This window comes from Balaenoptera physalus (genome assembly GCF_965194825.1).
Source record: "Balaenoptera physalus genome assembly, chromosome: 3".
In the NCBI taxonomy this organism is placed as follows: Eukaryota; Metazoa; Chordata; class Mammalia; order Artiodactyla; family Balaenopteridae; genus Balaenoptera; species Balaenoptera physalus.
The window spans coordinates 116,614,535-116,638,487 of NC_138890.1; the positions used below are offsets into that span (position 1 = coordinate 116,614,535).

The window sequence follows — 23,953 nt, forward strand, 5'->3', positions numbered from 1 at the left end:
AGCCCATGGACCAAAGTAGAAATCAAAACGGACACTGGAAAGCATTTTGAACTAAATGAAAATGAAAATACGCAGTGCAAGAAAGAGTTTAGAGAGCAGGTCTGAGGTTGTAATCTTCAGAGGAGCCTGTTTTCAGGGTTGGCCATTGGCTGGCGTCTGTGAACTTGACTTTTGGAATGTTCCCTACAATGATAAGACTGCTTAGCCCATTTGGGGTATTGACACCTGCTTTCCTTCTGGGAGATGGGAATTTTGATATTTGTGGCTGGCTCTTGTGCTATTGGGACCAGCTCCCAGTAAAAGCCTTGGACTCTGAGTACAGGGGTGAAAATAACTTCACACACATTGTTGCATTCTGCTGCTACAGAAAGGAGCAGCTTGTTCTGTGTGACATCATCTGGGGGAAGGAAGGGCAGAACATTGGAAGCCTATGCCTGTTTTCCTCCAGACTCTGCCTGATATCTTTTCCCTTTTATGATTGTTGTAATAAACTATAGCCATGAGTACAACTGCCTCTGTGTCCCTGAGTCTTTTTAGTAAATCTCCAAACATATGGGTGGTCTTGGGACCTCCCAAACAACAACATATCAAAATTTTGGGATGCACTAAAGCAATACTTAGAGGGAAATTTATAGCAGTAAATATTTATGTTAGAAAAAATAACCTCAGCTACTATCTTAAAAAATCAGAAAAAGAACAGCAAGTAAACCTGAAGTAAGCAGAAGAAAGGAAATAATGAAGATCAAAGCAGCAATCAATAGAATAGAACACACACACACACAAATAGATAAAATCAGTGAAACCAAAAGTTTCAGGCCCAGATGAGGAATTCTATGAAATATTTAAGGAACAAATAACACCAATTCTCAACCTCTTCCAGAAAAACAAAGAGGAGGAAATATTTCCCCACTTATTCTATGAGGCCAACATTACACTGGTTCCAAAACTAGACAAAGACATTACAAGAAAAGAAAACTAGAAACTAATATCCCACATGAACATAGATGCAAAAATTCTTAACATGTTAGCAAATCAAATCTAACAATGTGTAAAAAGGATAATACATCAAATGGCATTTATGCCAAGAAGTGAAGGTTGATTTAACATTTGAAAGTCAATATAATTCACCATATTAACAGACTAAATGGGAAAAAAAGCCATCTCAATAGATTAAAAAACAAAACCACTTGACAAAACCCAATATCCACTCCTGATTAAAAAAAAAAAAACAACTCTCAGCAAACTAATAATAGAAAGAAACTTCCTTGATCTAGTAAGTATTAGATACAAAAAACTTATAGTTAACATCATATTTAATGATGCTCTCCCCCCAGAATTAGCTATGAGGCAATAATGTCTGCTTTATCACTTCTATTCAACACTGTGATGAGGGCTCGATTCACTGCTATAAGGCAAGAAAAAGAAATGAAATGTATCCAGAACACCCTTTGATGTAAGTTGTAGCAATATTTTTTTATCCCTGTCTCCTCAGGCAAAGAAAACAAAAGGAAAAATAAACAAATGGAACCTAATTAAACGTCAAAGCTTTTGTGCAGCAAAAGAAACCACTGACAAAATGAAAAGACAACATACTGAATGGGAGAAAATAATTGCAAATGATATGACTGGTAAGAGGTTAATATCCAAAATATATAAACAGCTCATACAGCTCAATATGAAAAAAATAAACAACCCAATTTAGTGGGTAAAAGACCTGAACAAACATTTTTCCAAAGAAGATACACAGATGGCCAACAGGCATATGAAAAGATGCTCAACATCACTAATCATCAAGGAAATGCAAATCAAAACCACAGTGAGATATCACTTCACATCTGTCAGAATGGTTAATCATCAAAAAGCCTACAAACAACAAATGTTGGTAAGGATCTGGAGAAAATGGAATGAACCCTAGTACACTGTCAGTGGGAACGTAAACTAGTGCAGCCACTGTGGAAAATAGTATGGAGATTCCCCAAAAAATTAAAAATAGAACTATCATATGATCCAGCAATTCCACTCCTGGGTATTTATCTGAAGAAAACAAAAACACTAATTTGAAGAGATATATGCACCCCAATGTTCATAGCAGCTTTATTTATAACAGTCAAGATATGGAAGCAATCTATGTCCATCAACAGATGAATGGATAAAGAAGATGTGGTATATATAAATATATATATATATACATATAAATATATACATACCTACTATGGAATATTAGTCATAAAAAGAATGAAATTCTGCCATTTGCATAAACATGGATGGACTTGGAGGGTATTATGCTTAGTGAAATAAGTCAGAGAAAAATACTGTATGTAATCACTTATACATGGAATCTAAAAAGCAAAACGAATGAATATAACAAAACAGAAACAGAGAGAGAGCAGCCAAGATGGTGGAATAGAAGGATCCTAAGCTCACCTCCTCTACAAGCACACCAAAATCACAACAATCTGCAGAACAACCATCATTGAAAAAGTCTGAAACCTACCAGAAAAGATCTTCCACAACTAAAGACAAAAGAAGGAACCACAGTGAGACCAATAGGAGGGATGGACTCACGATAATCAAGTCCCATACCTCACCTCCCCCTGCCCCCACCCTGCGTGGTGATCCACAAACTGAAGAATAATTATATTAGACAGATTCTCCCACAGAAGTGAGATTTCTGAGTCCCATGTCATGCCCCCGAGCCCAGGAGTCCGGTACTGGGAAGAGGAGCCCCCAGAGCATTTGGCTTTGAAGGCCAGCAGGGCTTGATTGCAGGAGCTACACAGGATTGGGGGAAATAGAGACTCTACTCTTACAGGGTGCACACAAAATCTCATGTTGCACCAGGACCAAGGGCAAAAGCAGTAATTTCATAGAGGCCTGGGCCAGACCTACCTGCTGGTCTTGGAGGGTCTCCTGGGGAGGCAGGGGACAGCTGTGGCTCACCCAGGGGACATAGACACTGGTGGCAGGTATATTGGGAGTATTCACCTGCATAGACTCTCTTGGAAGCTGACATCTTGCTTGGGTCATTAGCACCAAGTCATGGTCTAACCCAACAGCATGTAGGCTCCAGTGTTGGGATGCCTCAGGACAAACAACTAACTGGGTGGGGACAAAGCCCCACCCATCAGCAGGCAGGCTGCCTAAAGACTTCTGAGCCCTCTAGACATGGCCCTGCCCACCAGAGGGCCAAGGACCAGCTCCAGCCACCAGTGGGCAGGCACCAGCCCCTCTCACAAGGAAGCCTGCACAAGCCTCTAGACCAGTCTCACCCACCAGGGGGCAGACATCAGAAGCAAGAAAACTATGGTCCTGCAGCCTGCAGACTGAATCTGCAAATGCAGGCCAGATACTACCCTGGGACCAGCTGGCCTCTGGCCCTTGGTGATGAGAGGAGAATGCACTGCTGGGATGCATAGGATGTCTCCTACAGAGGGACGCTTCTCCGAGGTCGAGAAATGTAACCAACCTACCACATACACAAAAATACAAATAAAAATTTAAACAAAATGAGGCAACAGAGGAACATGTTTCAGACGAAGGAAAAAGACAAAACCCCAGAAGAAAGTGACATGGAGATAGGCAATCTATCCAAGAAAGAGTTCAGAGTAATGACAGTAAAGATGAGGCAACCTATCCAAGAAAGAGTTCAGAGTAATGACAGTAAAGATGATCAAAGAACTTGGGAGAAGAATGGATACACAGAGTGAGAAATCTGAAATTTTTAACAAAGAATTAGAAAATATAAAGAACAACCAAACAGAATTGAAGAATACAATAACAGAAATGAGAAATAAACAAGATGGAATCAATAGTAGGTTAAATGAAGCAGAAGAACGAATCAGTGAGCTGGAAGACAGAATAGTAATCACTACCACAGAGCAGAAAAAGGAAAAAAGAATGAAAAGAAATGAGAACAGTTTAAGAGACCTCTGGGACGACATCAAGTGCACTAACATCCACATTATAGGGGCCCCAGAAGGAGAAGAGAGAGAGAAAGGACCTGAGGAAATATTTCAAGAGATAATAGCTGAAAACTTCCCTAACCTGTGAAAGGAAACAGTCACCCAAGTCCAGGAAGTGTAGAGTCCCATACAAGATTAACCCACAGAGGAACACACCAAGACACACTGTAATCAAAATGACAAAGACAAAGAGAGAACATTAAAAGCAACAAAGGAGGACTTCCCTGGTGGTCCAGTGGGTAAGACTCCACACTCCCAATGCAGGGGGCGCGGGTTTGATCCCTGGTCAGGGAACTAGATCCCGCATGCATGCCACAACTACGAGCCCACATGTTGCAACTAAAGATCCCGCATGCCGCAACGAAGATCCCACATGCCCCAACTAAGACCTGGTGCAGTCTAAATAAATAAATAAATAAATATTTAAAAAAATAAAAGCAACAAGGGAAAAGCAGCAAACAACATACAAGAGAACTCCCATAAGGCTATCAGCTGACTTTTCAGCAAAAACTCTGCAGGCCAGAAGAGAGTGGCATGATACATTTAAAGTGATGAAAGAGAAAAATCTACAAACAAGAATACTCGACCTAGCAAGGCTCTTATTCAGATTTGATGGAGAAATCAAAAGCTTTACAGACAAGCAAAAGCTAAAAGAATTCAACACCACCAAACCAGCTTTACAACAAATGCTAAAGAACTTCTCTAGGTGGAAAAGAAAAAGCCACAACTAGAAACAAGAAAATTACAAAATGGGAAAGCTTACTGGTAAAGGCAAATATACAATAAAGGTAGGAAATCATCCACATACAAAGCTAGTAGGGAGGTTAAAAGACAAAAGTAGTAAAATCATTTGTATCCACAATAAGCAGTTAAGGGGTACACAAAACAATTAGATGAAAAATATGGTATCAAAAACAGTAATCATGAGGCGAGGAGAGTACAAATGCAGGGTATCTAAAATGCATTTGAAACTAAGAGATCAGCAACTTCAAACAAGCATACATATATATACTGCTATACAAAAACCTCATGGTAACTGCAAAAAAAATCTATAATAGACATACACACAAAAAAGAAAAAGGAATCCAAACATAACACTAAAGATAGTCATCAAATCACAAGAGAACAAAGGAAGAAAGGGGGAAAAATACCCTATAAAAACAAATCCAGGGCTTCCCTGGTGGCGCAGTGGTTGAGAATCTGCCTGCCAATGCAGGGGACACGGGTTCGAGCCTTGGTCTGGGAAGATCCCACATGCTGCGGAGCAGCTAGGCCCGTGAGCCACAACTACTGAGCCTGCGCATCTGGAGCCTGTGCTCCGCAACAAGAGAGGCCACGACAGTGAGAGGCCCGCGCACCGCGATGAAGAGTGGCCCCCGCTCGCCGCAACTGGAGAAAGCCCTCACACAGAAATGAAGACCCAACACAGTCAAAAATAAATAAATAAATAAATAAATAAATAAAAATTAAAAAAAAAAAACCTCCCCAAAAGATAAAAACAAAAACAAGTCCAAAACAATCAATAAAATAGCAATAGAAACATACATATTGATAATTACCTTAAATGTAAACAGACTAAATGCTCCAACCAAAAGACACAGACTTCCTGAATGGATACAAAAACAGGATCCATATATATGCTGCCTACAAGAGATTCACTTCAGATCTAGAGACACATACGGACTGAAACTGAGGGTTTCAGGTATTCCACACAAATGGAAATCAAAAGAAAGCTGGAGTAGCAATACTTATATCAGACAAAATAGACTTTAAGATAAAGACTGTCACAAGAGCCAAAGAAGGACACTACATAATGATCAAAGGATCAATCCAAGAAGAAGATAATACAAATGTAAATATATACGCAACCCAACAAAGGAGCACCTCAATATACAAGGCAATTGTTAACAGACATAAAAGGAGAATTTTTTTTTTAAAAAAGGAGAAATTGACAGTAACACAATAATAGTGGGGGACTTTTAACACCCCACTTACGTCAATGAATGGGTCATCCAGACAGAAAATCAATAAGGAAACACAGGCTTTAAATGACACATTGGACCACATGGACTTAATTGATAGTGCTTCCATCCGAAAGCAGCAGAATACACATTCTTTTCAAGTGCACATGGGACATTCTCCAGGATAGATCACATCCTGGGCCACAAAGCAAGGCTCAGTAAATTTAAGAAAACTGAAATCACATCAAGCATCTTTTCCAACCACAACACTATGAGGTTAGAAATCAACTACAAGAAAAAAACTGCAAAAAAACACGAACATGTGGCGGCTCAACAATATGCTACTAAACAACTAATGGATCACTGAAGAAATCAAAGAGGAAATCAAAAAATACCTAGAGACAAATGATAATGAAAACACAACTATCCAAAACCTGTGAGATGCAGCAAAATCAGTTCTAAGAGGGAAGTTTATAGTGATACAAGCTTACCTCAGGAAACAAGAAAAATCTCAAATAAACCATTTGACCTCACACCTAAAGCAACCAGAAAAAGAAGAACAAACAAAACCCAAAGTTAGTAGAAGGAAAGACATCATAAAGATCAGAGCAAAAATAAATGAAATAGAGACTAAAAAAATAATAGGAAATAATAGAAAAGATCAATGAAACTAAAAGCTGGTTCTCCGAAAAGATAAACAAAATTGATAAACCTCTAGCCAGAGTCATCAAGAAAAAAAGGCAAAGGGCCCAAATCAATAAAATCAGAAATAAAAAGGAAGTTATAACTGACACCACAGAAATACAAAGGATCATAAGAGACTGCTACAAGCAAATATACACCAATAAAATGGACAATCTAGAAGAAATGGACAAATTCTTAGAAAGGTATAATCTCCCAAGACCAAATCAGGAAAAAATAGAAATATGAACAGACCAATTACCAGTACTGGAATTGAATTAGTAATTTAAAAACTCCCAACAAACAAAAGTCCAGGACCAGATGGCTTCACAAGTGAATTCTACCACACATTTAGAGAAGAGTTCACATCTATCCTTCTAAAGCCATTCCAAAAAATTGCAGAGGAAGGAATACTTCCAAACTCATTCTATGAGGCCACCATCACCCTGATACCAAAACCAGACAAAGATATCAAAAAAATGAAAAGTACAGGCCAATATCCCTGATGAACATAGATGCAAAAATCCTCAACAAAATAGTAGCAAACAAAATCCAACAATACATTAAAAGGATCATACACCATGATCAAGCAGGATTTATCCCAGGGATGCAAGGATTTTTCAATATCCACAAAGCAATCAATGTGATACACCACATTAACCAACTGAAGAATAAAAACCATATGAACATCTCAATAGATGCAGAAAAAGCTTTTGATAATATCCAACATCTACTGATGATAAAAACTCTCCAGAAAGTAGGCACAGAGGGATCATACCTCAACATAATAAAGGCCATACATGACAAATCCACAGTTAACATCATACTCAATGGTGAAAAGCTGAAAACATTCCCTCTATGATCAGGAACAAGACAAGGATGCCCACTCTCATCACTTTTAGTCAACATAGTTTTGGAAGCCCTAGCCACAGCAACCAGAGAAAAAAAAAAATAAAGGGAATCCAAATTGGAAAAGAAATAAAACTGTCACTGTTTGCAGATGACATGATGCTCTACATAGAAAATCCTGAAGATGCTACCAGAAAACTACTAGAGCTCATCAACGAATTTGATAAAATTGCTGGATACAAAATTAATATACAGAAATCTGTTGTATTTCTATACACTAACAATGAACTAACAGAAAGAGAAATTAAGGAAACAATCCCATTTACCATCATGTCAAAAAGAATAAAATACCTAGAAATAAACCTACCTAAGGAGGCAAAAGACCTGTACTCTGAAAACTATAAGATGCTGCTGAAAGAAATTGAAGATGACACAAACAGACGGAAAGATACAACATGTTCTTGGATTGGAAGAATTAATATCATTAAAATGACCATACTATGCAAGGCATTCTACAGATTCAATGCAATCCCTAACAAATTAACAATGGCATTTTTCACAGAACCGGAACCAAAATTTAAAAAATCTGTATGGAAACACGAAAGACCCCAAATAAGCCAAAACAATTTTGAGAAAGAAGAACAGAGCTGGAGGAATCTTGCTCCCAGACTTTAGACTATACTACAAAGCTACAGTCATCAAAACAGTATGGTACTGGCACAAGAACAGACATATAGATCAATGGAATAGGACAGAGAACCCAGAAATAAATCCACACACTTATGGTCAATCTATGACAAAGGATGCAAGAATATACAATGGAGAAAAGACAGTGTCTTCAATAAATGGTTCTGGGAAAATTGGACAACTACATGTAAAAGAATCAAATTAGAACATTCTCTAACACTATATACAAAAATAAATTCAAAATGGATGAAAAACCTAAATGTAAGACTGGATACTATATAGTCACAATAAAAGCTTTTGCACAGAAAAGGAAACCATAAACAAAATGGAAAAACAACCTACAGACTGGGAGAAAATATTTGCAAATGATGCAACCAACAAGGGCTTAATTTCCAAAATATACAAACAACTCATACAACTCAATAATAAAAAAACAAACAACCCAATCAAAAAATGGACAGAAGACTTAAATAGATATTTCTCCAAAGACATACAGATGGCCAATAGGTACATGAAAAGGTACTCAACATTTCTAGTTATTAGAGAAATGCAAATCAAAACTACAATGAGGTACCACCTCACACCAGTCAGAATGGCCATCATTAAAAAGTCTATAAACAACAAATGCTGAAGAGGGTGTAGAGAAAAGGGAACCCTCCTACACTGTTGGTGGGAATGTAAATTGGTGCAGCCACTATGGAAAACAGTATGGAGTTTCTTCAAAAAACTAAAAATAGAGTTGCCATATGATTCAATAATCCTACTCCAGGGCATATATCCAGAGAAAACTCTAATTCAAAAAGATACATGCACCCCTATGTTCACAGCAGCACTATTCACAGTATCCAAGATATGGAAGGAACCTAAATATCCATCGACAGATGAATGGATAGAGAAGATGTGGTACATATATACAAAGGAATATTACCCAGCCATTAAAAAGAATGAGATAATGTCATTTGCAGCAACATGGATGGGCCTAGAGATTATCATACTAAGTGATGTAAGTCAGAAAGAGAAAGACAAATAGTATATGATATCACTTATATGTGAAATCTAAAATATGACACAAATAAACTCACTTATGAAACAGAAACAGACTCACAGACATAGAAAACAAAGTTCTGTTTACCAAAGGGGAAAGGGGGTGGGGGAGGGATAAATTAGGAGTTTGGGATTAGGAGATACAAACTACTATATATAAAACAGATAAACAACAAGGTCCTACTGTATAGCACAGGGAACTCTATTCAATATCCTGTAATCAACCATAATGGAATAGAAGAAAAAATATATATATATGTATAACTGTATACATATATATATGTATCACTTTGCTGTACACCAGAAACTAATACAACATTGTAAATCAACTATACTTCAATGCATAAAAAAGAAACTTATGAATTGTTTATTTCTGAAATTTTCCATTTAATATTTTTGGACTATGGTTGACTGCAGGTAACTGTAACCATGGAAAGTGAAACCATGGATAAGGGGGGACTACTGTATTGTGCTTCATCATTTTCAGGTGTAGTGGGTCACTGTGGAATCACCCTGGATTCCTCTCTCCTCTGCATATCTACCCCCAGATTTCAGCCCAGCACACCCCATCCTCCTTGCTTCTCTTGTCCAGCAGAGGCCTCCATCTGGAGCCCCATGACCTCCCTTCCCACCTCTGAATTTGTGATTGTCCATGAATGCCCTGGCCAAAGCCCTGGCCACCCATTTGGAGCCATTCTTTGCTCTCCTGTCTGTCTCACCCCCACAATACTTCATTTGTCAGAGAATACGGATAATTCTTTGGTCAAAACAACTCTTATGCCCATCTTTTCTCCATGTGTCTTTAAGATGGAGTCTACCCATGCCCCTTTATTTTTCTTTGTTTTCCTATATCTGAGTATTGTTTACTTGACTTAATAAAACTAGAATAGAACAGAGGGTGTCTTTTTCTTTCTGGGTAGCTCATCAAGTCCCTTTCCAGTGATTAACTTGTAAGATATAATGCTGGTAACTTAAGTATGAATAACTTCAGATAACCTAATTTAATCTGAATGTATCAGTCACCTACCTTGCACTGCATAAAGCCCTTCAAGGAAGGAGGAATCAGGATGGAGAAGAAACTGAAAGCTGCTTGGGGTGATAAGTGTAGCTGGACAGAACCTGACCAAGGGCTGGGCTGTGTGATGCATCAGGAAGTACAGCCATGGTCCAGAAAGGCCAGAGGCCACTATGAAGGGGACAACTGGATTCCTATATCTGCCTTTGAATATGTAACCGGCGCTTTGGAACTAGAACAAAAAAGGGCGTCAAGAAGCTGAGCCTTCTAGCATGTAGGCTCCAGGGGGAAAGCATGTCACAGGAGTGACAAGGGGCCACGTTCTGGAACGGTATCACCTTGACAGTCCTTACAGGCAACAGAGAGCCAGTGGAAGTTTTTAAGGTAGAACTGAATGATCCGAGAGGCATCTTGGGAAGATGAATCTGGCAGGGGGTGCAGGCTGGTTAGGGAGAGAAGGAGTAGCTTCAACTCAGTGGAGAAAGTGAATGTCCTTTCGGAGGAAGAAGAGAGCTGGACCTGAAAGACCGTCCTGAAATTGCGCTTTCTTCTCTAAATGCTGCTGCTGAAAATGGGATGCTAAAGGTCAAGATTTCTTCAGGGAATCAAATTATTTTCACACTTGAGGAACCCTATCCTCCCGTGGGGGAATATTAGTCACGAAGGCCACGCCAGCTTCACTGGCCCCTGCCGATGAGTTGGAGGTGACAATCGCATTCCAGAGGGACAGCCAAGGGAGCCAGCTCATGAATGAAAAGACACACAGGTGACTCACTTAGGTCTGTGACTCAGTGTTCTTACCACCTTAGCAAAACGTAAAACTCCCCAGGCTACCACTGGCATTTCCAGAATTAAGGGTCAGGGTACTGCCAACAAGACCCGCTGGAAAGTGTGCTTTGGGCCAGAGATTAAATCAACCACAGGCAGGGTAGCTCTTCTGCACAGTGCACCCCACAAGGCGTGACACCCACTCTCTGCACCACTAAGCCAACAGGAACACAGGTCTCATCCCAGAAAGCACATCAGAACTCTGGCTCACCTTCAGCAGCTGCATAAGGAGGAGATTCATTCTGAACAAAATGAGGCAAGTTTTCTTCCTGTCCTTCTTTCCCTTCCCTTTTTAGGAAAGACACTTGTTTTGTGTTTTCTTGGGAGGTCAAATTTCAACATCCCCTCTTCTTTGTAAGTTCACAAAATAGCAGTCAATATTGTCTAAAAACCACTTTTGAAAGGTCTTCTTTTCCTAGCAGTTTACCCTCCTGCTCCAATAGAAGCTGATGCGTCAAGAGGCCCCGGAGGGCCTGGATTCCCCTGGTCCCCATCAGCTTCCAGCCTGCTCTGGGCCTGACGTTGCACACCTGCACTGAAGGACCCTGGCCGGCCACCAGGAGACTGCCAGTCACCAGCAAAGCCTAGAACCCTGAAGCCCCCAAGTCTTGATTAGATATTTTAAAGATGATATAGTTTTAACGTCACTTTAAATTCCTAATCCAGAAAACAATTCTGGAGCAATCACTGAAACAATTCCCTCTGAGTATTAACTGATTTATCTAAAGGTAAGGTAAAGCAACATGTACAGATGCCGGCCCAGGCCCCCCACTTCCCGCCAACTGGCCTGGAAAGGCTGTGTCTCTGCAGCAATACATTCCCCAAGCACAGGTGCTGAGGTTCTCAGGCCCAGAGGGAGAGCCACGACCGCGGTGAGGGGTAATGACCTCCTCTGAAGCAGAAAGCTCCCCACCTTGCCAATCGGCACAGGTCACCTCCCTGGGGCAGCAGCTCCTGAGAGCTGAGACCCACCCTGCAGCACGTGTCCCAGGCTCCTCCCGGGGGAGCACGGGACCTTCAGCACCACTGTGTGATCCTGGAATGTGATCTGGATGGTGCCCCTTACTTGGACGCTTACATGGAGACTTGTGCTCTGTGGCTAAAGGGGGCAGCCTCAGCAGGGCGCCCACAGTGACCGGGAAACAAGACTCGGAGTTTCAGCCCTGTAGAGCCATAAGATCGATGAACTACTGAAAACGACTTTTTAAAAAAATAGTCATTGTCATGGCCTAAAGGGTACTGGGTGAATTTCTCACATTTACATTGAAACAGAAAACTAAATGAATCCCATACACACCATTACTTCCCCTACCAGATCTCCTAGCCACGGAACATTAATGTGGAAGAGAAATGGAAAAAAAAAGAATACTGTCAGTTGAAACAGATAACAGGGCTTGGGACATAGACCGTGGAATTAACTTCTATTGCATATGTCCCAAGTCTCCCTATAATAAGGAAGCCAAGTGCCTTTGGGGCAGGCCCTGCAGATAGCGAAGCTCCTGTGCCTGGGAGCAATCCTCGGTGGGGGCACTCCTGCCCAGAGCATCACCTGTCCATTCTGGGACACCCCTGTGCCCGCCCCGTGTGCCAGGCTCCAGAACAGGTGCTTGCTGCGAAGACAGGTAGGGCCTCTACCTCCACAGCGCTCTCAAGCCAGCAGGGACAGTGGTTTTCTCCATCAGCCTTCTCTAGGGCCACAGCCTGTCTGAGAAGCTCTTCCTGCTGACTTGCTGGAACTCAGCGTCGGTGCTGCGCCCTGTGTTCCCTAGTCCATCTGCAGCCTGCGGACGAGCCCACGTAGGAACCTCACTGCTACCCAGACACCGAGGCTTCCCTCCCACAGGATGCAAACAGCCATTCCACAGACATTTTCTGTGCGCCCAGGCCCAGGAGGGACATACAAAGATGGTGAAGACTTGGTCCCACCCCTGGCAGTTCCACTGTGGCCTGGCCCTCCCTGTGTGGATTACACACAGGCCATCCTTCTCTTCGCCTGCCCTTCCATGATCCTCTGGTCAAACCACACTCCTGTCCAGCAGGAAACTTCCCTAGATGCACCTAACCGATCACACCAGATCCAAACCACTCTGTAGCCTGGTGGTTCTTGACCTTGACAAATACATTAAAATTCCCTGCAGAGCTCTTAGAAACCCTCATGCCCAGTCTATACCCCAGACCCATTCCATCAGAGCCCCTGGGGTTCAGGCATCACTGTATTTTTTTTTTTTTTTTTAACTCTGCAGGTAATTCCAACATGCAGCCAAGGCTGAGAACCACTGCATTAATCTCACTTCTCCACGTTCCTCACCGTTTAGTATGAGTGCTTACACGTGCTGCCGTTCTCCAGTGCTGGTGGGTAGCTGTAACATTCCTCCCGTAGGGATATCCATGGTCCAGCGTTCCTTATGGATTACCCTCTGCTTGTTCTGAACCTGTCTTCTTCTTCCTTTGTAACTCCAGAGCCAATGCTCTGTGCTTAGGCACTTAAATTCACTTTGATAGTTCTAATGATCTGAAACCTGACCAACCTCTCCTAGACTCAAAGCCTCCTGGGAGCAGTCTGCACCCGTGGTTTTTCTGCATCGTACTGTAGCTCTGGTTCATGCTCAGAATGAAAGAACTCAACTAGCACCTGTGGAATAAATGGCACCGGGCTGAGAGGGGCCATTCACTTCCTCCCCTCTTGCCCCTGGGTACGTATGTCATACCTGTTCAGGCCCCCGTCCACAGCCATCTTGTTTGACTAAAGTAATAAGGAAAAGTTTTATTTACCCCACTCCTTACATTGTGATTCTAAGTTTCGGGATGGGGTGGTCACGAAGAGGATGAGTAAATGCATGCTTCCTTCAGTCTCCTGGAGCTGGGCTCTGAAATCACAACCAGAAACTCAGCCTTCAGCAAACCAGAGTCAGATTTCTACAAGAGTCAGATTTCTTCAAAATGCGGCAGAGCAAATCTAATGGAAAACATGCCAAATTCTTCCTCCTCCTGGTTTCTTTTTCCAGCAATGGCACTAGAGGAGGGCATATTCACTGGAATTTTCTTCTTAGAAATTATTTAAAAGAGGCGCCACATCCGTGAAGGTCCAGAAGCTGGAATAAAATCCTCAGAGAAAAACTCTGCTTTGACTATAGTTGAAACAAATGATCTTTTAGGCAAAGGAGCTGATGGCATTATGGCTGGGTATTAAGTTTTTTTTGTTTGTTTTTAATTTATTTGGCTGCGCTGGTCTTAGTTGCGGCATGCAGGATTGTCGTGACCATATGGGATCTTTTAGTTGTGGCATGCGAACTCTTTGTTGCGGCACGTGGGATCTAGTTCCCTGACCAGGGATTGAACCCAGGCCCCCTGCATTGGAAACACGGAGTCTTAGACACCGGACCACCAGGGAAGTCCTGGGTATTAAGTTTTGATTGGCTGCATACGTCCAAAATATGATGGGAAAATGAATTTTGAAGCACTGCAGTTAGAACTGACAACATTACCACATGCCTAACAAGTATCCAGTCCTGGAGCTCCAATAACCTTCACAAGCAGTGGAGATACCAGGTTCCAGCTTTTCCTAAGAGAGTCCCAAGGCTCCTCTGTGGACAATTTGCTACCTTACCTTCTCATTCGACACGGACCCCCAAACTGCCCTGATGTAACTTCCTTTCATGGCACATCAAATGCACACATAAACTTGATTTCATCGGTACATGGCAGTTGGATTGCGGCACAGAACACATGGTATAATTTACTTCGATCTAAACACCCACCAGGATGGCTCCAGACCCTGAAGCACCTAGAAGAGGGTACGGACTGTCAGAGGAAGCCACACAAAGGCAGGTGGGCAGCTGAGAGGCTGCCTCAGCACCATCTGCCCTGGTCTACACCACATCAAGGGGGCAGGTCAAGCCTGACCATTCTTGCTTCTCTTGCCTCTGGTTACCTTTTTGCTTCCACATGGGCTGCTTCTCCCACAAGGATAAATTCTATCCAGTCTCAGTCAACACCTCCTCCATGAAGCTGTCCCCTCAGTTTACCAGGTAAGAGTAGCCTTTCTCTCTCGTGTGACTGTCCATAATATGCCCTTGTATTTCTTTTATAACCTTATTGCTAACTACTCTAGGGTGGGCATCCTGGTTCTGTCACATATCACCTATGTGCAACCACTCCAAGCCCCAGTTTCCTCATTTGTAACATGGGGATCATCATATCTACCCTCATGGAGTTGCAGTGAGGATTACAGGAGTTAATGTACGAAAAACACTGGCAGAGTAAGGGATACAAAGTCTTCCATACACGATATACCTTATTATGACTCTTAAAACATAAGATCCTTGACAAGCTCCACTGATCAAGAATTTACTGAGTGAGTTCAGTAGCATCAGGGGGAGATCGGGAGGCAGGACACTGGGACAGGAGCTGCCCTTGATGAGCGGGGTCTAGTGTGGGAAGCGCTAAATGCACTGAGTAGGTGAGAGGAGGAGAAAATGGCCAGGCGAATAGCACAGAGGAAAAACTTGACCTGGGTCAGGTGAGCAAGAGTCCTTCAGGAGGACAGGAGAAAGGAAGAGCAGGCTAAACAGGGAGAGCAGCGAGTGCAATGCCCAGGGGCATGAAAAAGCCTGGTGTGTTTAGGGAACTAATAAGAGCCTGGTGTGGCTGGAACAAAGTGGCGGTGAAAGAGGTGGAGAGCACGCAGGAGCACAGAGGGCTTTGTTTGCTCCTAAAAGATTCTTGACGATTGTTTTTTAGACCATGAGAAGCCACTGGGGAGCCCTTTAGAATGAGGACTGTGGACTGGTTGGAATGATAACCATGGCGTGTGGTAAAGGTTTGACAACTGGCTTGCTGAAAAATGCATACGAATCCATACCTACCTTTATTATAAATTTTACTGATAAAAAGCAGAGGTTAAGTAAACTATGGTCCAGGGGCTAGTCATCTGGTTTTGTAAATATAATCTTATAGCACAGCCTTGCCCATTCATTTACATATCACCTATGGCTCTTTTCCAGTGGCAGAGCTGAGATGAGTAGTGGCAACAGACTGTAAGGTCTAAAATATTTACCATCTGGCCCTTTAAGGAAAAAAATTGCCAACTTTCTATAAAGGATGTGCAGTACACAGTTTCTAAATAATACTAAAATATAAAATACTCTTCTCCATAAGTTCTCTTTAGTCAGTTGATTCTCACAAAATACTTTTTTAAAAATTAATTAATCTATCTATCTATCTATCTATCTATCTATCTATCTATATCTATCTTTGGCTGTGTTGGGTCTTCGTTGCTGAGCGGGGCTTCCTCTGGTTGGTGTGAGCGGGGCTACTCTTCGTTGCGGTGCGTGGGCTTCTTATTGTGGTGGCTTCTCTTGCTGCGGAGCACTGGCTCTAGGTGCGCGGGCTGCAGTAGTTGTGGCACATGGGCTCTAGAGTGCAGGCTCAGTAGTTGTGGCGCACGGGCTTAGTTGCTCCACGGCATGTGGGATCTTCCCAGACCAGGGCTCGAACCCATGTCCCCTGCCTTGGCAGGCGGGTTCTTAACCACTGCACCACCAGGGAAGTCCGCACAAAATACTTTTGTTGACTTTTTTGCTGAATTCTTGTCTGGGTAGCCTAACTATAGTTGCAATGGATAAATGAGTGGAGTTTCGACACGAATGGGAATGGATACTTTCACGTGCATTGAGCAGTAAGATGAAAGTAAAATACCAGGTGCATAGGAATCCCGCTTACCCATCAGTGATGTGAGCAACTTCTTTGTTGATTCATGTAATAGTTTTTGAATACTGGAGGGATATTTCTTCAATTTTTTTTCCACTATTCACGATGAAACTGCTACAGACTTGATGCATATTTAAATTTACTCTGTATTATTAACATTTTCTCTCTCACTTTCTTAAATCTAGAAAATCATTCAAAAAATAAATCCTGGAAATTTTTAGGTTCAAGATGGTGACATAGGAGGGTCCTGAACTCACAGACACACCAAATCTGCAACAACATAGGAAACAATTCCCTCTGAAAGAAATCCAGAAACTAGCTGAGCAACTCCTACACAACAAGTGAATGAGAAAAATCCCACACTGAAGTGGGGAGGAGAGGCTGAGAAACCATCTTGTCATAAACCCCACCCGCAGCATGGTAACACACAATCAGGTGGAAATTCCCAGCTTCCCCTTGAGAAGCAAAGGGTTTGGACACCACATCTGGCACCCCAACTCTAAAGATTTCCACCTGAGATATGGAACCCCCAAACATCTAGCTTTGAAAGCTAACAGGGCTTGCGTCCATGAGAGCTGCAAGGCTATAGGAAACTAATAGTTCTTAAAGGGCTCATGTGGACTCACCACGGCTAAACCCCAGGCCCAGTGCAGAGACAGCAAACTGAAATTCACCCAGTCTTTCTGTGAAAGAGGCCTATTTGTTTACCTTAAAGCTTTGACCTGAAGGGCAGGCTTCTAATTTAACACACATCTAGGGACAAACTGCAATACTATCCAGAGATTGGGAGGCCACAGATGCCATTTTTGCACTCTCCCTTTGCCTCATGCTGCTGGTATCTCCCTGAAAGGAGCTTGTGCACATACATGGCACCCTGATTTTTGTGGCTGCCAGCTAGGAGTCACCCCTTGATTGCCTGGCTCTGGTGGCCAGCAGGGCTTCTTTCCCAGGTTCCACAGGACTGCAACAAACAGAAAAATAGTTCTTAATAGGCTATCCCCCAAGGGCACAGCACAGAGGCAGTATGCAGAAATACCCAGTCCTACACTTTAAGAGCCATATTTCCATACTTTAAGAGCTGCTGCCTGAGGTTCCCACTTCCAGTCAGCCTCCATCCAGGTTCTGACGGAATCCTCTCCTTTGGGACACTGACAGGTCTTGGCACACCTTCAACTACTAGGAGCCACTAAAACAATCACAAAGGTATGAGAGACAACCAAGAGCTAGGGCAGGGCAGAATAATAAGTTTCATCAAACTGTTTTTTCTAACACACAGAAACCAATACAGAGAATCAAGTAAAATGAAGAAACAGAGGAACATGTCCCAAATGAAAGAACAAGATAAAACCTCAGAAAAAGACCTTAATTAAGTGGAGATAAGTGATTTACCTAACAAAGTTTTCAAAATAACAGTCATAAATGCGTTTACTGAGATCAGGAGACCAATGTCTGAACACAGTGAGAATTTCAATAAAGAGAGAATATAAGTAAGTACCAAACAGAAATCACAGAGCTGAAGAATAGATAACTGCACTGAAAAGTCCAAAAGAGGAGTTTCAACAGCAGCCTAGATGGAGCAGCAGAAAGGATCAGTGAACTCAAAGAGAGGGCAGTGGAATTCACCCACTCAGAGCAGCAACAAGAAAAAAGAATGAAAAAGAGTGAAGATAGTTTAAGAGACTTAAGGCACAACCAATATTTGCATGATAGGAATCCCAGAAAGAGAAGAGAGAAAGGGGCAGAAAACTTAGCTGAAGAAATAATGGCTGAAAACTTCACTAACTTAGGGAAGGAAACAGATATCCAGATCCATGAAGCCCCGAAAGTTCCAAATAAGATGAATCCAAACAGACCTACACCAAGACCCATTATAATTAAATTGTCAAAAGTTAAAGACAAGGGGTCAATCTTAAAAGCAGCAAGAGAAAAACAACTCGTTTTGTACAAGGGAACTCCCATAAGACTGAAAGCAAATTTTTCAGGAGAAACTTTGCAGGCCAAAAGGGAGCGGCATGATATATTCAAAGTGCTGAAAGAAAAAAAGTGTCAACCAAGAATTCTCTACCTGGCAAAGCTGTCCTTCAGAAGTGAAGGAGACATAAAGAGTTTTGCACACAAGCAAAAGTTGAAGGATTTCATAACCACTAGACTGGCCTTAGAATAAATGTTAAAGACACTTCTTTAAGGTGAAACAAAAAATCACTAATTAGTAACAGGAAAACAAAGTATAAATCTCAAAAAAACTAATGTTGTAAAGGTGATAGATTGATCACTTATAAAAGACAAAAGTAGTAAAAATAACTATAATACAATAATTTGTTAATAAATATACAAGATAAAAGGACGCTAAACAGCCACATGCAAAAGAATAAACCTTGACCACTATTTTACACCATACACAAAAATCAACTCAAAATGGATTGAGGACTTGAACTTCAGACCTGAAACCATAAAACTCCTAGAAGAAAACATAGGAAGTAAGCTCCTTGACACTGGCCTTGGTGATGATTTTTTAAAAATCTGACACCAAAAGCAAAAGCAACAAAAGCATAAGTAAACAAGATGGACTGCAGCAAACTAAAAGCTTCTGCACAGCAAAGGAAACCATGAACAAAATGAAATGACAACCTACTGTATGGGAGAAAATATTTGCAAGTCATATCTGATAAAAGGCTAATATCCAAAATAGATAAAGAACACATATAACTTAATAGCAAAAAATCAAATAATCCAATTTAAAAATGGGCAGAGGATCCGATTAGACATTTTTGCAAAGAAGATATACAGATGGCCAACAGGTATACAAATAGGTGCTCAACATCACTAATCATCAGGGAAATGCAAATCAAAACCACTACGAGATATAACCTCACATCTGTAAGGATGGCTGTTATCAAAAAGTAAAGAAACAACAAGTATTGGTGAGAATATGGAGAAAAGGGAACACTTATGTACTGTTGATGGGAATGTAACTAGGTACAGCCAGTATGGAAAACAGTATGGAGATTTCTCAAAAAGTTAAAAATAGAACTACCATATAATCTAACAATTCCACTTCTGGGTATTTATCCAAAGGAAATGAAATCACTAACTAGAAAATATATATGCATCTCCATGTTCATTGCAGCATTAGTTACAATAGCAGTACATGGAAACAACCTAAGTGTCCACCAATGGATGAATGGATAAAAAATTGTGGTATATATACACAATGGAATATTATTCAGCCAGAAAAAAAAGAATGAAATCTTGCCATTTCAACAACACAGATGGGCCTTGAGGGCATTATACTAAGTGAAATAAGTCAGAGAGAGAAAGAGAAATACTGTAAGATCTCTCTTCTATGTGGAATTAAAAAACCAAAACAAAACAAGCTTATACTACAGAGCCAGTGGTGGGGGTTGGGGGTCAAAAAGTAAAAAGAAAATAAAGAGAAAAAAAATCTTGTTCTCTTTGTCAAGTATTTTCGAGGGTCCTATACTTAGTTTCTTCACATGTAAGACAGAAATGTTAATCATAACGTTAGTACAGATGGTACCTGACTTATTATGGCTTGACTTACGATTTTTCAACTTTACAATGGTGCAAAAGTGATACACTTTCAGTAGAAACTGTAGTTCGAATTTTGAATTTTGATCTTTTCCCAGGCTAACAATACATGGTATGATACTCTCTCGTGATGTTGCAGGCAGCAGTGAGCCTCACAATCACCATGGTAAACAACCAATACTCTGAGAACCATTCTGTACCCATACAACCATTTTGTTTTTCAGTTTCAGTACGTATTCAATAAGTTACATGAGATATTCAATACTTGATTATAAATTATGCTTTGTGTTGGATAATTTTGCCCAGCTGTAGGCTAATATAAGTGTTCTGAGCATGTTAAAGATAAGCTAGGGTAAGCGACAATGTTTGGTCGGCTAGGAGTATTAAATGCCTTTGCAACTTATGATGTATTTATTGGGACGTAACCCCATCATAAGTCAAGGAAGACCTGCAATAATAATGAGAGTTCTTATTTATTGAATATTTACTGTGAGCCAGACACTGCACTAGGCACTTCACATGAATTATCTCATTTGATCCTCATATGAGCCCAAAGAGGGAGGTGCTCGTTATGTCCCTGTTAAACAGATGAGAAAATTGGGGTACAGAGAATATGATTAGGTTACTCATGGATGCACAGACAGTGAGTGGTAGAGCCAGAGTGACCACAGTGTAATAGGATAGGCGCTGGTTTGGGAACAGAGCCTTGGATTCCAACCTTGATTATCTCATTAATTCTATGACCTTGGAAGTCATCCAATATCTCTGGGTTTCAGGGTTTTATTGTTGTTTGCTTGTAAATGAGGATGTTGGAAAGCATGGACTTTATTTAAGCCCTTTCTATCTCTGACATTTGGAATACAAAAATAAATAAAATAAAACAAAACATAACTTTTTGCTTAAAGTAATAATAATAATAATGTATTGGGTGATTATAGAATATGGGAAAGAAAATAGAGTCAGTGAGATCATCAAAAAATAGATTAAAATCCATTGAATAAAATAGGAATCCATGAGTCCATACTCACATAAATAAACTAACAAATAAATTGAAAGTCTGATGATTAACATGATATTTACAAAATCCCAAAGTAACCTCCCATAAAATAGTCATTAACTATAAAGAGGAGAAAAGTAACTTTACCATGGAGAAGCCTGAGAGATACTATCTTAATCTAGTGATCAAAATTAACATCATCAGTAATGGAGCAAATTCAAATCTCATGCCTTTTAGTAGTCAACATCACTTCTGGAATATTCTTAGCAAAGATATATAACTTAAATCTAATCACGAGGAAACATTAGTAAACCAAAACTGAGGGATATTCTACAAATAGTTGGACTCGTTATCCTTAAAACTGTCAAGATTGTGAAAGTTAAGGAAAGACTGAGGAACTACTCCAGTCTGAAGGAAATCAAGAGACGTGACTGATTCTAAACTAGACCCTCTTTCTACAAAAGACTTTAGTGGGGAAATAAGTAAAACTCAAATGGAGTCTGAGAGTTAAATGGTAGTAATGTATGGCTATTAATTTCCCGGTTTTGATGATGGTCTTCTGGTTATGTATAAAAGGGTCTTTGTTTGTAGAAAATACAAATAAACGTATTCAGAGTCAATGGTGCATCATGTTACCAAGTTGTAAGAATGGTAAAAAGAACCTCTTTCAAATAGTCAAGGAAAAAAAGAGGTTCTTTTTACCATTCTTACAACTTTTCTGCAAGTTTGAGAAAGAGATGGAAGGAAAGAGAAAGAGACAGACAGGCAGGCAGACCAGGGCTAGGATCACCTATATGAAGTTGACAGCACTGAAGTTCACGGTATAAGCAATGCTGCTGATGCCAGGAAATGCCTAAGTCATCCTGCCCAGTCTCTAAACTAATCCTGATTAAGACCATGATGCATATACTAAGAGCATAATTCTACAGTGCATTCTTGTTTCCCCTCTACTTACCTGCTCAGCTCACAGCCTGCTTGACTAGAACTTGGAAACACTTCCCAGCTGTAGCTAAGCCCCTGTACCCACTGAAGCACCCAAACCCTGCTCGCAAGAATTTCTGCCTAGTGGCTGGGTCTTGTTCAGAAGTGGGTGGGGCATCCAGAACCCCAAAGTTAGCAGCCACCTGACTCTAAGTATCTTTACTATCTGCAAATATAGGCTGACCTGCCCCACCCACCATATCTCCCCCAGAATGTCTCTGCAAGTCTGGATCAAGCTTGAGTATGCAACAGCTTTTTACCCTGTCACTTGCCGAGGTCCCAACAGCCTTCCCAAACTCCCCTTCCTTGGCCAAAATGGAAGGAATGGGTGATATCTCTGAAGAAGAATTTAGGGGATGTACAAGGAGGAAGAAGGCAAACAAGGGAAGGGTTGGGAGGGATGACTGGGGCAGTAGCATGCTGTGCAAACCAAAGGAGGAGTTTCAAAGAGAGCAGGGGATTCACCAAGGTAAGGAAGTACAATAAGAAAGTCTTTGGACCTGATCCTTGGGAGGTCACTGGTGAGCTCTGAGAGGGCATCTTCTATAGAGTCTGAGGCAGAAGTCAAATGATGAGATGTTGGATATCAGAGGTAAAGGCAGCAAAGAAGTTTTTCAAGGAAAGGCAGAGGTGAGATAGTTTTTCAAGATTTAAAAAATGAAATATTGGGGGCATATGGAGAAACCACACCATGTTTGGTAGGCTTTCAGAAGAAACTATGAACTAAAAATAAAAATATGGGAAAGAGTGGTTGGGGTATTTGGTCATGGGATAGAATTAAGGGGACAGGTAAAAGATTTGACTTGGAAAGTGGAGACTGTATGAGACCCAAAAAAGGGGTAGAGGGGGATAGAAAGAACATATAAAGATAGTAATATTTTTAAAAGATGCAAACTGTGACATCAAAAACATAAAATTAAAAACTTAGGGCTTTAGAATGCATTTAAACTTCAGTTGTATCAACTTAAAACAGACTGTTATAAATATAAGATGTTTTATGCAAGCCTCATGGTAACCACAAGGCTAACCTAACAGTAGATACACAAAAGATAAAGAGAAAGGAATATACTTATACCACCATGAAAAGCAACAAATCACAAAGGAAGAGACCAAAAGAAGAAGAAAGAAACAAAGGAATTATAAAACAGCCCAGAAACAATGAACAAAATGGTGGTAGGTCCATACTTATCAATAATTACTTTAAATGTAATGGACTAAATTCTCCAATCAAAAGACAAAGTGGCTGAATGGATAAAAAACAAGACCCAACTACACGCTGCCTACAAAAGATTCACTTCAGCTTTAAGAACACAGACTGAAAGTGAAAGGATGGAAAAAGATATTCCATGCAAATGGAAACCAAAAGAAACCTGGGGTAGCTATACTTATATCTGACAAAATAGACTTTAAGACAAAAAGCGTAATAGGAAACAAAGAAGGTCACTACATAATGATAAAGGGGTCAATCCAACAAGAGGATATAACATTTGTAAATATTTGTGCACCTTAGAAGGAGCACGTAAATACATAAAGCAAATATTAACAGACCTAAAGGGAGAAATTGACAGCAATACTAGAATAGTAGGGGACTGGAATACCACACTTTCATCAATGGATAGATCATCCAGATTATCAATAAGGAAACATTAGACTTAAACTACACATTAGACCAGATGGACTTCAGATATTC

General features: G+C 40.8%; 1 protein-coding gene and 1 long non-coding RNA gene across 21 annotated transcripts in view; both read right to left on the reverse strand.

Moving 5' to 3' along the window:
• PDE8B (phosphodiesterase 8B) overlaps positions 1-23,953 on the reverse strand; it is a 383,716-nt gene that overhangs the window by 56,792 nt on the left and 302,971 nt on the right. The window lies entirely within an intron of this gene.
• LOC309658638 lies at positions 1,117-13,055 on the reverse strand. The gene is made up of 2 exons (XR_014262345.1): positions 3,631-13,055; positions 1,117-3,584 (listed from the first exon to the last, which is right to left on the reverse strand). It is a non-coding gene; the product is annotated as an uncharacterized lncRNA (long non-coding RNA).